General features: G+C 36.6%; 1 protein-coding gene across 1 annotated transcript in view; it reads right to left on the bottom strand.

Moving 5' to 3' along the window:
- CNTNAP2 (contactin associated protein 2) overlaps nt 1-17,019 on the bottom strand; it is a 2,027,980-nt gene that overhangs the window by 1,273,784 nt on the left and 737,177 nt on the right. The gene's annotated exons all lie outside the window — the stretch shown is intronic.

Genomic DNA, 17,019 nt, shown 5'->3' with positions numbered 1-17,019 from the left:
GCAGAAAAATAAAGAGAAAATTAAAATTATGTTTGTCCCTTTCTCAGTACTTCCATGAAGAGCAGATACATATATGATGAGATCAGAGAGAAGTATTTATAAATACAGATCAATGGAATATAATCTACACTTATAAATTATGATACAAATTGAAACAAGCTACTTGTCAATTATTAATTTATGTATGGTAGATAGATTGTAAAATAAATAGGGAAAAATAAAACATCAGCAATAACTGCTGCTTTAAAGATAAGTAAAACCAAGTATATTTAGTTTTAAACCAGACAAGCAAAAGATAAAATAACTAACAATACCATTCATCTCTAGTATTTTATAAGTTAAATAGTAGTCAAGGAAATAAATATTTTAGATCCAATTACTGTACTAATTCAATGCATAATTAATGAAAAACTTACTTAAGAATTTAAAAAAGATTAAAAAGAAAATTTCTGGGACCATTAGACAAATGTGTCTTTTGATATACAGTCATATATATAGCCACGGAGAGAAAAAAAAAAATCTGAATGGTTGGTGTTTCTGATCTACTTGTAAAGAAGAGTTTGGGATTTTTGAAAATATTTATTTATTTACTTTAGAGAGAAAATGAGAGCACGTGTGCACGTGAGTGCTAGCAAGGGGAGGGGCAGAAGGAGACAGAGGGAGACAGAGAATTTTTTTTTTTTACATTTTTTGAATGTTATTATGTTATGTTAATCAGCATATATTACATCATCATTTTCTGATATAGTGTTCCATGATTCATTGTTCGTGCACAACACCCAGTGCTCCATTCAGTATGTGCCCTCTTTAATACCCATCACCAGGCTAACCCATTCCCCCAACCCCTCCCCTCTAGAACCCTCAGTTTGTTTCTCAGAGTCCATAGTCTTTCATGGTTCGTCTCGACCTCCGATTCCCCCCCTTCATTTTTCCCTTCCTACTATCTTTTTTTCTTTTTTTAACATATAATGTGTCATTTGTTCCAGAGGTACAGGTCTGTGATTCAACAGTCTTACACAATTCACAGCACTCACCATAGCACATACACTCTCCCATGTCTATCACCCAGCCACCCCATCACTCCCATACCCCACCACTCCAGAAAACCTCAGTTAGCTTCCTGAGATTAAAAGTTCCTCATATCAGTGAGATCATATGATAAATGTCTTTCTCTGATTGACTTATTTCGCTCAGCATAATACCCTCCAGTTCCATCCTGTCATTGCAAATGGCAAGATGTTATTCCTTTTGATGGCTGCGTAATATTCCATTAGATATATACACCACATCTTCTTTATCCATTCATCTGTCGATGGACATCTTGGCTCTTTCTATAGTTTGGCTATTGTGGACATTGCTGCTATAAACATCGGGGTGCACATACCCCTTTGGATCCCTACATTTCTATCTTTGTGTAAATACCCAGGAGTGCAGTTGATGGATCATATGGTAGCTCTATTTTCAACTTTTTGAGGAACCTCTATACTGTTTTCCAGAGTGGCTGCACCAGCTTGCATTCCCACCAACAGTGTAGGAAGGTTCCCCTTTCTCTGCATCCCCAACATCTGTTGTTTCCTGACTTGTTAATTTTAGCCATTCTGACTGGTGTGAGGTGGTATCTCATTGAGGGTTTTTTTTTTTTTAGGATTTTATTTATTTATTTGATAGAGAGAGACAGTGAGAGAGGGAACACAAGCAGGCGGAGTGGGAGAGGGAGAAGCAGGCTCCCCGCTGAGCAGGGACCCTGATGCGGGGCTCAATCCCGGGACCCTGGGATCATGACCTGAGCCACAGGCAGACACTTAATGACTGAGCCACCCAGGCACCCCTCTAATTGAGGTTTTGATTTGGATTTCCCTGATGCCGAATGATGTTGACCACTTTTTCATGTGTCTGTTGGACAGCTGGATGTCTTCTTTGGAAAAATGTCTGTTCATGTCTTCTGCCCATCTCTTGACTGGATCATTTGTTCTTTGGGTGTTGAGTTTGATAAGTTCTTTACAGATTTTGGATACTAGCCCTTTATCTGATATGTCATTTACAAATATCTTCTCCCATTCTGTCGGTTGTGTTTTGCTTTTATTGACTGTTTCTTTTGCTGTGCAAAAGCTTTTTATCTTGATGAAGTCTCAATAATTCATTTTTGCTCTTGCTTCCCTTGCCTTTGGCGATGTTTCTAGGAAGAAGTTGCTGCGGCTGAGGTCGAAGAGGTTGCTGCCTGTGTTCTCCTATAGGATTTTGATGGACTCCTGTCTCACATTTGGTCTTTCAACCATTTGGAGTCTATTTTTGTGTGTGGTGTAAGGAAATGGTCCAGTTTCATTTTTCTGCATGTGGCTGTCCAATTTCCCCAACACCATTTATTGAGGAGACTGCCTTTTTCCATTGGACATTCTTTACTGCTTTGTCGAAGATTAGTTGACCATAGAGTTGAGGGTCCCTTTCTGGGCTCTCTATTCTGTTCCATTGATCTATGTGTCTGTTTTTGTGCCAGTTCCATACTGTCTTGATGATGACAGCTTTGTAATAGAGCTTGAAGTCCGGAATTGTGATGCCACCAGCTTTCCTTTTCTTTTTCAACATTCTTCTGGCTATTTGGGGTCTTTTCTGGTTCCATACAAATTTTAGGATTATTTTTTCCATTTCTTTGAAAAAGTTGGTGGTATTTTGATAGGGATTGCATTAAATGCGTAGATTTCTCTAGGTAGCATTGACATCGTCACAATATTTGTTCTTCCAGTCCAAGAGCATGGGATGTTTTTCCATTTTTTTGTGTCTTCCTCAATTTCTTTCATGAGTATTTTATAGTTTTCTGAGACAGATTCTTTGTCTCTTTGGTTAGATTTATTCCTAGGTATCTTATGGTTTTGGGTGCGATTGTAAATGGGATTGGCTTCTTAATTTCTCTTTCTTCTGTCTTCTTGTTGGTGTATAAGAATGCCACTGATTTCTGTACGCTGATTTTATATCCTGCTACTTTACTGAATTCCTGCATGAGTTCTAGCAGTTTTAGGGTGGAATCTTTTGGGTTTCCAACATAAAGTATCATACCACATTAGTAAGATGTCGGAACTAGAGTTCAGAATGATGATTTAAAGATACTAGCTGGGCTTGAAAAAAGCTTGGAAAATATTAGAGAAACCCTTTCTGGAGAAGTAAGAGAACTAAAATCTAACCAAGTTGAAATCAAAAAGGCTATTAATGAGGTGCAAAAAAAAATGGAGGCTCTAACTGCTGGGATAAATGAGAAAGAAGAGAGAATTAGTGATATAGAAGACCAAATTATGGAAAATAAGGAAGCTGAGAAAAAGAGAGATAAACAACTGCTGGATCATGAGGGCAGAATTTGAGAGATAAGTGATACTGTCAGATGAAACAATATTAGAATAATTGGGATCCCAGAAAAAGAAGAACGAGAGAGAGGGACAGAAGGTATATTGGAGGAAATTATAGTGGAGAACTTCCCTAATGTGGGGAAGGAAACAGGCATCAATATCCAGGAGGCACAGAGAACCCCCTTCAAAATCAATAAAATAGGTCAACACCCTGACATCTAAGAGTAATACTTAGGAGTCTCAGAGACAAAGAGGAAATCCTGAAAGCAGTTCGGGAGAAGAGATCTGTAACCTACAATGGTAGAAACATTAGATTGGCAACAGACCTATCCACAGAGACCTGGCAGGCCAGAAAGGACTGGCATGATATCTTCAGAGCACTAAATGAGAAAAATATGCAGCCAAGAATACTATATCCAGCTAGGCTTCATTGAAAATAGAAGGAGAGATAAAAAGCTTCCAGGACAAACAAAAACTAAAGGAATTTGCAAACACAAAACCAGCCCTCCAAGAAATCTTGAAAGGGGTCCTCTAAGCAAAGAGAGAGCCTAAAAGCAACATAGACCAGAAAGGAACACAGACAATATACAGTAACAGTCACCTTATGGGAAATACAATGGCACTAAATTCATATCTTTCAATAGTTACCCTGAATGTAAATGTGTTAAATGCCCCAATCAAAAGACACAGGCAATCAGATTGGATTAAAAAACAAGACCCATCGATATGCTGTCTGCAAGAGACTCATTTTAGACCCTAAGAAACCTCCAGACTTAAAGTGAGTGGGTGGAAAACCATTTACCATGCTAATGGACATCAACAGAGCTGGGGTGGCAATCCTTATATCAAACAAATTAGATTTTAAACCAAAGACTATGATAAAATATGAGAAAGGTCAGTATATCTTACTTAAAGGGTGTATCCAACAGGAAGATCTAACAATTGTAAATATCTATGCCCCGAACATGGGAGCAGCCAATTATATAAGTCAATTAATAACAAAAGCAAAGAAACACATCGACAACAATACAGTAATAGTGGGGGACTTAAACATCACCCTCCTGAAATGAACAGATTATCTAAGCAAAAGATCAACAAGGAAATAAAGACTTTAAATGACACACTAGACCAAATGGACTTCACAGACATATTCAGAACATTCCATCCCAAAGCAACAGAATACACATTCTTCTCTAGTGCCCATGGAACATTCTCCAGAATAGATCACATCCTGGGTCACAAATCAGGTCTCAACTGGTACCAAAAGATTGGGATGATTCCCTGCATATTTTCAGACTACGGTGCTTTGAAACTAGAACTCAATCACAAGAGGAAAGTCAGAAAGAACTCAAATACATGGAGGCTACTAAAGAATGAATGGGTCAACCAAGAAATTAAAGAAGAATTAAAAAAATTCATATAAACAAATGAAAATGAAAACACAACTGTTCAAAATCTTTGAGATGCAGCAAAGGCAGTCCTAAGAGAAAAGCATATAGCAATACAAGCCTTTCTCAAGAAACAAGAAAGATCTCAAATACACAACCTAACCCTACACCTAAAGGAGCTGGAGAAAGAACAGCAAATAAAGCCTAAACCCAGCAGGAGAAGAGAAATAATAAAGAGCAGAAATCAATGAAATAGAAACCAAAAGGACAGTAGAACAGATCAACAAAACTAGGAGCTGGTTCTTTGAAAGAATTAACAAGATTGATAAACCCCTGGCCAGACTTACCAAAAAGAAAAGAGAAATGACCCAAATAAATAAAATCATGAATGAAAGAGGAGAGATCACAACCTACACCAAAGAAATACAAACAATTATAAGAATATATTATGAGCAACTATATGCCAGCAAATTATATAACCTGGAAGAAATGGATGCATTCTTAGATACATATAAACTACCAAAACTGAGCCAGGAAAAATAGAAAACCTGAACAGACCTATAACCACTAAGGAAATTGAAGCAGTCATCAAAAATCTCCAAAAAACAAAAGCCCAGGGTCCGATGGCTTCCCAGGGGAATTCTACCAAACATTTAAAGGAGAATTAATACCTATTCTTCTGAAACTGTTCCAAAAAATAGAAATGGAAGGAAAACTTCCAAACTCGTTTTATGAGGCCAGCATTACCTTGATCCCCAAACCAGACAAAGACCCCATCAAAATGGAGAATTACAGACCAATAACCTTGATGAACATGGATGCAAAAATTCTCACCAAAATACTAGCCAGTAGGATCCAGCCATACATTAAAAGGATTATTCACCACGACCAAGTGGGATTTATTCCTGGGCTGCAAGGTTGGTTCAACATCCGCAAATCAATCAATGTGATACAATACATTCATAAAAGAAAGAACAAGGACCATATGATCCTCTCAACAGATGCAGAAATAGCATTTGACAAAGTACAGCATCCTTTCTTGATCAAAACTCTTCAGAGTATAGGGATAAGAGGGTACATACCTCAATATCATAAAAGCCATCTATGAAAAATCCACAGCGAATATCATTCTCAATTGGGAAAAAGTGAGATCTTTTCCCCTAAGGTCAGGAACATGGCATGAATGTCCACTCTCACCACTGCTATTCAACATAATACTAGAAGTCCTAGCCACAGCAATCAGACAACAAAAAGAAATCAAAGGCATCCGAATCTGCAAAGAAGAAGTCAATCTCCCACTCTTTGGAGAGAGAGAATTTCAAGTGGACTCTGTGCTGAGCACCGAGCCCCATGTGGGGCTCAATCTCATGACCCTTAGATCAGTCCTGAGCTGAAACCAAAAGTTGTTGTACACCTAACCGAACTGGGCCACCCAGGCGCCCCTGTATAGAAGAGTTTTACATACAATCCTAGATACTCTTTACCTATTAATTAATCCTAGATACTCTTTAAAAGGTATTTATTTTTAAAGATTTTATTTATTTTTTGAAAGAGAGACAGAGAGAGCACGAACAGGAGGAGGGGGGAGGGAGGAGTGGCAATGTGAAAAGCAGACTCCCCGCGGAGCAGGGAGCCATACAACGCGGGGCTGGATCCCAGGACCCTGAGATCATGACCTGAACTGCAGACAGACACTAAACTGACTTAGCCACCCAGCCTCCCTAAAAGGTATTTTAAAAGGGATATTTTCTGTCTCAGTTTCATCTAAGGTGCCAAAAGTAAACAACAAAATATGAAGTGTCTATAACCCCGATATTAAAAAGCAAAGTGTTCTAGGATATTTACATGGGATTAGTAAAGGGCATTTCTAAAATCTTTCTCCCATCTTATCCTATTACACCTCCATAGCAACACATTTGAAAGAAATACATAATAAATGAGAAAAAAATTGCCAAAATTGATTTATTCCCTCATTCTATTTCTCTTTGTTTTCCCTAAATTATTTTATGAGGTTGTATAATCCTTACCTCATAAAGCCATACTTCATGGTCCACAGTTATGCTGTCCTGATTTCTCTATTAATTTTCTCAAGTTTCCTCATGTGTATATGTGTGCATTAATTCATCTTTCCTTTTTTCTTCCACTCTTCAAATAGTGATAAACCGAAGTCAACACTCAGCCTATTTTTTTCTTTCTTCTTCCTGCTTGACAAGTTAACACATCTCTTTCTATCTATTTGTCTGTCTGTCTATCTATCTATCCTTCCATCCATCTATCTAATACTCCAGAGACTCGTGTAAATAATACATAACATATTCCAAGCAAAACCTACCCTTGGTTGCATATTTCTGTTAATTTCATCCAGGCTCAGAACCACACTGTAATATATACCAAGTTGTTTTCGCTATAATCTCAGTCTCATATGCTGTCATTCATCAGAATCTGAGCATATAATGCTTTTTCTATATGTTTTTATATATCACTTTATTTTTTTATGTTACTTCCTTTACATTTCCATTCCAGTTAAGACTTTTTTTTAAAATACTTTAACCTCAGATATTATTTTTTAAAGATTATTTATTTATTTATTTATTATGGAAGGAGAACATGTAAAGCAGGTGAGGCAGAGGATCAGAGAGAGAAAAGCACAAGTAGATGCCACATGGAGGCCTCCCGGGGGGGGGCGGGAATCAGTCTCACTAGCCTGAGATCTCGACCTTAGCCGAAACCACGAGTCTGTTGCTCAACAGATTGCACCACTCAGGCACCCCTCAGCTATTATTTTTAAAATAACTAAACCTATTTCTTATTGTCAGGCTTTCTTACCCACTTAGGAAACCATGACTCCATTAAGCTTTACTTTTTGTTCTTCTCTGTTTAAAAATCTCCATCCAACTTCCAACTTCCAACTTCCAAATCCTATAGGAAAAAGCTCAAACCCCTTATCTTCTTAAGCTGGCATTCACGGGCCATTTCTGTGTGGAGGAGGCACAGATATTGTGGTCTTGCCCCTTTCCCTCCAGCCACACCCTTGCAGACACCATGCACTCCATCTAACATAACCAGTAAGTTCTGGAGGAACCCTAAGTTTTCCACCTACACTTCTGAAAAGTGCCCCTCCTCATCTGCCTATTCAAAGCTCAGTTAACTTTCAAGGTTCAGGCCCTCGTTCTCTATGAAACTCTGCTGATTTACCTAAACCAATGTTTTCTATAGATCCATTCCCCCTTACACTTCTGTTATGAGAGTTTAGGAACATCCTCATGACCAATAACAAAGGAGCCAATAATTTTCCTGAAGATATCAATTCCATATAACTTCAAAATTGAAAATCAACAAATGAAGGAAGCAAACACTGTGTAATCCATAAGTACATCAATTGCTGTGCAATGAAATAATAATAAAAAGGCAGTAACATTTCATATGTAAAGTCCCTAGCATAGTGCCTGGTTTGGTGTAGGCACTCAACAGTGTTGTTTTCATTCCCACTCTCAAATGAGTTGCATTAAAATATTTACATTTTTCCTGTCTAGAAAACTAAGGTTTGAAGTCTAAGAAAATTATGCTGCAAACAGGAAAAATAAATGTAAATTTTATCAGCAAATCACAGAAACTAGACTTAGGTGTGTTACTTGAAGTTTGAGGAAGATATTACAAATAAGATAAAACATGGTTTTAGCACTAGTGCTATTTCATGATAGTTTGATGTCACCTTTAAGATATTCCCCAAACATGACTTTAAAACAAAGTTTCATCCTGAGGCCCCAGCAAAGTCGTCACTCCATAGCTAATGTAGCATTTTTCACAAAAATATGACATTGCTTTCTATCTTCCTTATTCTGGGTAGTGACATGCGGTGCTCTAATTTTTAGTCATAAGTGATACACACTGATTATAGGACAGATATACACATATATATTTGAGAAAAGTAAGGAAATTTGCTTAATATAATAGGAGTAGAGGCAAGAGAATTACATTTTCAAAAAGTATTGTGGTTACGTCTATTTTTAATGTATTGGAAGCACCTGTCAACTAGAACATCTGCATCCTAATAGTCTATTTTAAGGAAATTTGAATCATCCTTATGGTGACAAATACAACCATATTCCAAATATATACACCTCATGAAAACAAATACATATTCAATTACTCATTAAAATCAAACATTTAGAAAACATCATGACTCAGGACCCAGTACATATTTTTAAAATAACAATATTTCTTAATTAAAGGATTGTACGCTATATCATATGCAACCATTTATCTCATTTAATGATGATCACTATAAAAATGTCTCTTAATTGAAGGAAAGAAATCATTACACCACACGTCTCACCAAAATTATTTATTCCCCTCTATGAAATAAAATGTCTGAGATACTTGAAAACCAACTATGTATTATATACATAATAGTTATAATGTTCTTGAAGATCATAAACTAAATTTTATGTAATGTAAACTAAATTTTAGTAAATGTTAAAAATTGTTGTAGTTTTATTTCCCTATAATAATGCCCATTGGTTTGTCATCCAATTGCCTGCTGGGTTCCCATGCTTCAGAAGGAGGGTAAATGACAGCTATAAAAGAAAGTTGTCTGACTGTCATATTAGATTTCTTTGAGTCTCTGCATGAAAAGGCCTTGAAAGCTAGTCTTTGTGAAAGATAAAAGCAGTTTCCAAATTCTATAAGCTTCCTTTAAAAATCAAGAGCTAGACTTGGCCAACTCTGATCAAAGAATATTACTCCAATCTTTGCTAGAACGAACTCAGGAGAGATAAAAGGGAAGGTCCTTTCAAATGGGAAGAAAAGTAGAAAGAATTCTATATCAAGAGAAATTGAAAGTGAAGAAACAAGAATGTGGATGAAATCTGAGTCCCTAAGAGGAAAGGTTACCAAATTTTCTGGGATTCAGGCAGAAGGGTGTTATGGGTAAATGCAAAATTATAAAAACTTTAAAGAAATCTTCACAGCCCTCAAAGGTATGGAAGAATCCAAGATGCTCCTTGTGAGGGGCAATTCTCTCCCTCTTTCTTCCAGGGAACTTTGGCAATGACAAGAGATCTTTGTGATTATCACAACAGGGGATGGGTGTTGCTACTGGCATTTGGCATCTAGTAGATAGAAGCCAGAGATACTAAACAATCCACCAGGCAGAGGGCAATCCCCCACTACAAAGAATTATCTAGTGCAAATTGTCAATAGTACTGAAGTTTACAAACACCACTCTAGTCTAGTGTTCTGCTTAATTGCCACATCCAATATGGAACTATAGTGTATATGGACTTAAGGAAGTTTTCTAAATAGATTAGCCTGAAATGCTATTCTTGGTTTCCTTCTGTCTCCTCATGGTATACATGATTGTATAAAATTGGGTGTGCATCCAAATTTGTGACCAGCATAATAAAGTCCATAGTATATATGGACTTAAGGGAGTTTTCTAAATAGATTAGCCTGAAATGCTATTCTTGGTTTCCTTCCGTGTCCTCATGGTATACATGATTATATAAAATTGGGTGTGCATCCAAATTTGTGACCAGCATAATAAAATCCATAGTTAGTAAAATTTCCATAGATCATCATCTTGTATGTTGCAGCAATGTGGAAATGATGAAAATGTTTCCTAAACTCTTAATCCCAGTATCTGTATTATCCCACTGAAGACAGGTAAAACCAATTGTGGTCCAGCATCAGTCTACATTTTCTATTTAATTATTTGCTTTTTAATATGTGATTGGATTAATATGGCTCATAATATCCATTCTGCTGTGTAAAGTAGACATAGTCTGAGCACTGAAAAATATTTAAATACACATTCAAAAGTTATGTCTGTACACAGATGTATTTACTTTAGCAAATGTTAGCCAACATGGTATATACCTTAGTATAAATATTAAAGAAAGGGAAATATTCAGGAAATAGTGGACTAAGAAAATAAAATTTATGGGAGAAAGTAAGTTGAGTTTATTAATTCAGTCAAAATGATAAAATGTTCTATAATGCAAAAGGATTGTGGAGAAAGAAAAAAAGTAAAAAATAGAACTTAAATGCAAAACTTGAAAGGGCTCAAAGAACAACAAATATATTTCCCTGAAGTTCATGTTGCAAAAAGCAGGAGAATAAATTATCCAATTTTCTTTTTTTCAAACGACTGATTTCAGAACCCTGATATTTTGTCAAGCATCTAATACAGCCGACTCTACCTGTCTTTTAGTTTTCAGCATCCAATCCAAGTCCCCACATTTCACTACCCATTCAGTATATTCATTGAATATTTCTTCACTTTATGTTTTTCCTATTGAAAATTGCATAAAAGATTTAGAGCAAAGACACAATTTTAGAAAGTGCTTTTGTTTATTTCATCTCTCTGGGCTTTGATTTTATTTTTCAGTTTTAAGTCAGATTTCATTTTCCAGAACATACATTGCATGGTCAATTATTTACAATATCGATAAACTGTAATGGTATCCAATTCTCTCCTGTATGCTCATGCATTCAGAACATCTGAGAAATTATATAGAAAGCTATTTTTAATTGCTTCTCATTTTTTTCTGAGACCAGAGTATGAGTTAATATAGATGAGATATTTCTTAGTGAACATCTGGAAATAATTTTTATTTTGTTTTCTATGGAAGTACAACACTTAATTGGCCATATGGCTTTTACTCAGCAATAATTGCTAAGGCTTGGGTGAATTAAGCACAATAGAGAATTATTTTCTCTGTATTATTGATCTATTTATATTTTGGTAAGTAGCTGCTATTTGCACCAAAAGGATTTTCCTGTCTTTTAGCCTCAGTGTAATATCTTCAAAAATAGGTTTTTATTCTACCAGACTGTTGACAGCATTGGCCCAGAAATAAAGCAACATTATTACTATTAGTATTATCACTATTTTAATCAGAATAGCAGTTATTAGGTTCTATGTTTTCTGAAAGATAGCTTTAGAATACAAAATACAACATGTTATTCAGAGGATAGGGGATTCATTTGTTCATTGAATAATAAGTTGATATTTATTATGTGTCTATTACTGATAGGAATTACGCTAAGCACTGAATGGTAAGACAGAGTAGATTCCCAAGAGCCTTCGTGCAGGTAGACATGAGAGCCAAGTAAGCATATGAGTATAATGAAATTCATTAGGTACCATGTGCATGGAGAGCAGTTTGCGTAGAGTATTCTGTGAATTCCAAACAAGGTTCTGAGAAAACTGACAGAGCTGCTGCCTCTGGGAAGTCTGGAGGGAAACACAGAAGTTAAGCAGATCAGAAGAGCGAAGGTATATGAATGTGTTTAGGGGGAAGATAACCAGAAAGGACGGGGGAAGGGGTGTGTGTGTGGAGGGTGGCAGTGAGGTAGGGATACGGATGGTGTCAGTTGATGAGATTCATCTTCTTAGGCGAGGGCCTAATTAGATAAGGTCCTATCTACCATTCAAAGAAATTTGGATTTTATTCCAGAAGGAGCTGGAGGGCCTAGAGTTGCTGGGAGTGGGATGGTGGAGGGGAGAGTAAAGGGTTGGCTACATGAATATAATCCCCTTTTGGAAAGATCTCTAATGTTGACTTGCTGCAGATGGTCAGGACTAGAAGCAGAAAAACTATTTAGGAAATTACTTAATTAATTTGAGGTGGACCCTAATAAGACTTAAACCAGAACAGAAAGATAGAGCATATTAGATCCATTCTATAAGTATCGTGATAACAGAATTGATAGGACTTTGTGATTGAGTACGTTATGGGACAGTATTAGAAAATATCCTGGCTGGGCAATTGGGTGGCTCAGTGGGTTGGGTGTCTGCCTTTGGTTCAGGTCATGATCCCAACGTCCTGGGATCGAGCCCCGCATCAGGCTCCCTGCTCAGCGGGGAGCCTGCTTCTCCCTCTCCCTCTTCCTGCTACTCCCCCTGCTTGTGCTCTCTCTGTCTCCGTCAAATAAAATAAAATCTTAAAAAAAGAAAAGAAAAGAAAAGAAAAGAAAATATCCTGGCAACCAGCAAGCTCCTGACAGGATACTTAAACCACCACCCTTTTTTTTTTTAGTTTTAAAAAGCCATTTAAGAAGTACTGAAATTATAGGCTTAATTATTTATTTGTGAAATATAATTAAATATTAAATAAAAACATAAGTGATTTATAATTGGTTATTTGAGAGTAATTTGATATAGATTAAAACGACGGTTTTTCTCCAACCTTTCCCCCACCACCCATCACCATAGGCACATCTATCTTTAAGGGGATTAGTTGCTGGTTAATATTCAAAAGCTCCCATAAATGGTACCACTTTGCTCTTACAATGTACTATCACATAGAACAGTTGCTGAGAACTTGTTATGTGCACTAGATGTTGACAAAATTCCCATTTTATTTTCTGCTTCAGGAGTCCTCTGGACATGGTTGTATACTACTGAGACAAAGAAAACCTCCAGCAGAGGATCTGCCCAATGCCTTAGCTTTTCCAGTTATTCTTCCCTCGGGCTGTCTATCTGGAGCTTGTTGGAGAGTCTACGCAGTTATGCATGAAGAACATAACTCAATTATTGACTGTTGTGCATTCTCTGCCACAAGCCACCCTATCTTATTGGGAATTATTAGGTTAAAAGTAAGCCCAATTGTTGATGGACATCTTGGCTCTGGATGGAACTAGAGGGTATTATGCTAAGCGAAATAAGTCAATCAGAGAAAGACATGTATCATATGATCTAACTGATATGAGGAATTCTTAATCTCAGGAAATTAGAGAGTTGCTGGAGTGTTGGGGGGGTGGTAGGGATGGGGTGGCTGGGTGATAGACATCGGGGAGGGTATGTGCTAGGGTGAGTGCTGTGAATTGTGTAAGACTGTTGAATCACAGACCTGTACCTCTGAAACAAATAATACATTATATGTTAAAAAAAAAAAGATAGTAGCAAGGGAAAAATGAAAGGGGGGAGATCAGAGGGGGAGATGAACCATGAGGAGACTATGGACTCTGAGAAACAAACTGAGAGTTGTAGAAGGGAGCAGGGTAGGGGGATGGGTTAGCTTAGTGATGGGTATTAAAGAGGGCACGTACTGTATGGAGCACTGGGTGTTATACACAAACAATGAATCATGGAACACTACATCAAAAACTAATGATGTAATGTATGGTGATTAACATAACATAATAAATAAAATTTTTAAAAAATGGATTAAAAAAGAGTAAGCCCAATTGCTAAGGTGCAAATTTAAAACAAGAGTCACAGAATACAGGTTCCATGTAGGGACAGTGAAAGGGAGAGGTGTCAAGAATCAATTGAGTCTGGTTAATGTGACTGCATGCTCCACTTCTAAGCATGCAGTGTTGAATAGAAACAGGTTTGGGGTCCGGCCTGGAGCATGGGGAGAAATGGGGACGTGTTCTAATTGAGTATGTCAGTTTCAGGACCACAAATTAAGTCCAATAAACTCATCCTATAGGCAACTGGGTATGTGGTTCTGGAGCTGAGCAGAATGAACAGGAATGCAGATGGGACTTGGGAAGTGAGCAGCATGTGGTTGAAGCCGTGGGCCCAAAAATTATTGAAGAGCAATGTGTGGAATGAGAAGAGAAAGCAGAGAACAGACCTGTGGGAAATACCAACATTCTCTAGAAAAGATGAACCACAGACAAAGCTGAGGAAAACTGAACAAAGACAGAGATTGGAAGAAATTGGGGGAGAAGATATTTTAAGAATCTGGGAATGAAGGAAAGAGCCTCATGTCACACACAAAGGTCTGATAAGCAACTCACTCCAGTGTGTTCAATGGTTTACAATGAAGAGATGACAGATGATTTGGCAGTTTTAGTGGAGTGCTCAAGAGGGAGCAAGAAAGGAGAAATGGCCCAAAATGAAAAATAACTGGCCAAACACTGCAGTGAAACAAGGGGAGTATTTTCTAATTTAACTGCTGTGCAATGCCTTCCTAGGCAATCCTCAGAACAGCTTTGCAATGCTGATAAAACTGATCTTTAATGGTATGTCAGTAAATCTGGAACTACTAGTTTTGAGGAAAGTAGATGTTTTGGTTTTTGCTGTACAACAAACTATCTAAAATATGAGGCTTCAAATTACAACCATTTTATTCCTTCTCATAATTCTGTGAATCAGGGATTCAGACATGACTGAGAAGAGCTGGGGGACATCCTCAGTTGTATCTTCATACACTTTAGTGCCTTAGCATGTATGTATCTCTTTGCAATCCCTCCTTCTTTATGGGGTCTCTCCAGCAGAGGAGGCAGATTTTTTAATAAAAGCTGTCAGGGATTCCCAAGACACAAAAGTGGAGGAGGCCAAACCCTCTTAAGGTTTAAGCCTAGGAAGAGTACAGTGCCACTTCTCCTGGCCTTGTGTTTTATTAGCTAAAGAAAGTCACAGATGGAGGGTAGTAGGGGACCTCACACAGTCATGAGGACCAGGAAGTATGGATTACAGGGGTTATCTTGGAGACGAGCTACCACAAAGATGAAGATACATGTGTTCTGATATGTATATATCATATACATATGATATATATATATATATATATATATATACATATATATATATAGGGAATACAGATTCCATGTAGGGACAGTGAAAGGGAGAGGTGTCAAGAATCAATCAATCAATCAATATATATATATATATCTCATACGTATGTATATATTAGATATATATCACATATTTGTATATTATCAGCTATATATCATATATACATATACATCAGATGATATATATTTAGTTTATACAACCAATAACATCATTTAAAAATACATACACAAACACAAGTTTCATTTCATTAGGCAGTAAGAGGAGTTTATTGTTAAAATACCAATAGTGCAACTGATTTAAAATAAAGTGCTTGAAATTCTCAGTAAATCAGGAAGAGCAAATACACATTTCTATCTTGAGAATTTTGATTCATACAGATATGCTTTAGATCCTACTCTTTAGTTATTTCTTTGCTCTGTATTTTTATAGATACTAAGAAACAAATTGAAACAAATAAAAATATTGGTACAGTTGTACCTTTCTGGCTAATTTTAGTCAGAGTGGATAGTCCCTATATTTTTTATCCCATAAATCCCTAAACCTTCAGAAAATATTATGTATCTGTACTAAAATATAGAAGAACATTTTTGAATCATCAGTAAGTTATATGCAGTTTATAGTTAATTTTTCATCTCAATTTTTTACTGATTTTTCAAAAGGAGTACTAGGACTTTCATGTACATTATTATATGATTAATTTTAAGAACCATTACTTAATAGCAGCTCTAATTCATTTTTGGAAAGCTAATGAATTTTATATGTCTCAAACCATTTGTAATTGACATTCACTAATATTAGGATTAATATATAGGAGGAAAACTTTATATATATATTATTTATATATATAATATATATACACACATATATATACAGAAATACATATATATGCATATGTGTATATATATGTGTGTGTGTGTATGTATGTGTGTATATATATATATATATGAGAGAAAACAGGCATGCTCTAAAACTTTTTCTTCCCTGATCTCCTGGGAAATAGAAAGTTCTTAGAAACATACTAAACTTCCACAACTATATCTCTTATAGACTTGAAATAACAAGGCTGCCTGACTTGAAAATTTCACTATGGTCAATTGACTCTGAGGGGTGGGTGGGTGGGGCTATTGATTTTTTGAGATACTACTCTAGTAGAAAATGTCATCACTGATAAGTACTAAGAAAGAGCAGAGACAAATTTGTAAGGGGAAACTTCGGCTCTCAAAGGTTTCCAGAGCAGAGGTGTTTCCTAAAGGCCAAGAAAAAAAAAATCTATTGTGTGTACCAAGCAAGAAATCAATGTGTGAAATCCAGTTTGAGCAGGAAAGCTTTATTATTGTTGAATTCTCCTACAGAGATCTCAGGCTGCTGGTTCTCAGTTTTCACAAACCACAAACAAGACTGTTTGACCCAATGTTTTAAAATATTTTTAATTTACTGCCAATAATTTAAAACTGTAGTGTTCTACCACTGCTGGGTATTTACCCAAAGGAAAAAAAATAAAATTGTAAATATTTGCACTAAAATTCTGGTATCAGGAGTTTCTTTTTTTTTTTTTTAAAGATTTTATTTATTTATTTGAGAGAGAGAATGAGAGACAGAGAGCACGAGAGGGAAGAGGGTCAGAGGGAGAAGCAGACTCCCCACTGAGTGGAGAGCCCGATGCAGGACTCGATCCTGGGACTCCAGGATCATGATCTGAGCCGAAGGCAGTCACTTAACCAACTGAGCCACTCAGGCGCCCCTGGTATTAGGAGTTTCTTAA

Source organism: Callorhinus ursinus, unplaced genomic scaffold, assembly GCF_003265705.2.
Source record: "Callorhinus ursinus isolate GAN/ISIS: 27379988/994484 unplaced genomic scaffold, GSC_fseal_2.0 scaffold12, whole genome shotgun sequence".
Taxonomy (NCBI): Eukaryota; Metazoa; Chordata; class Mammalia; order Carnivora; family Otariidae; genus Callorhinus; species Callorhinus ursinus.
Note: the sequence above shows the minus strand (reverse complement) of the source record. Positions and strands in the feature narration are given on the sequence as shown.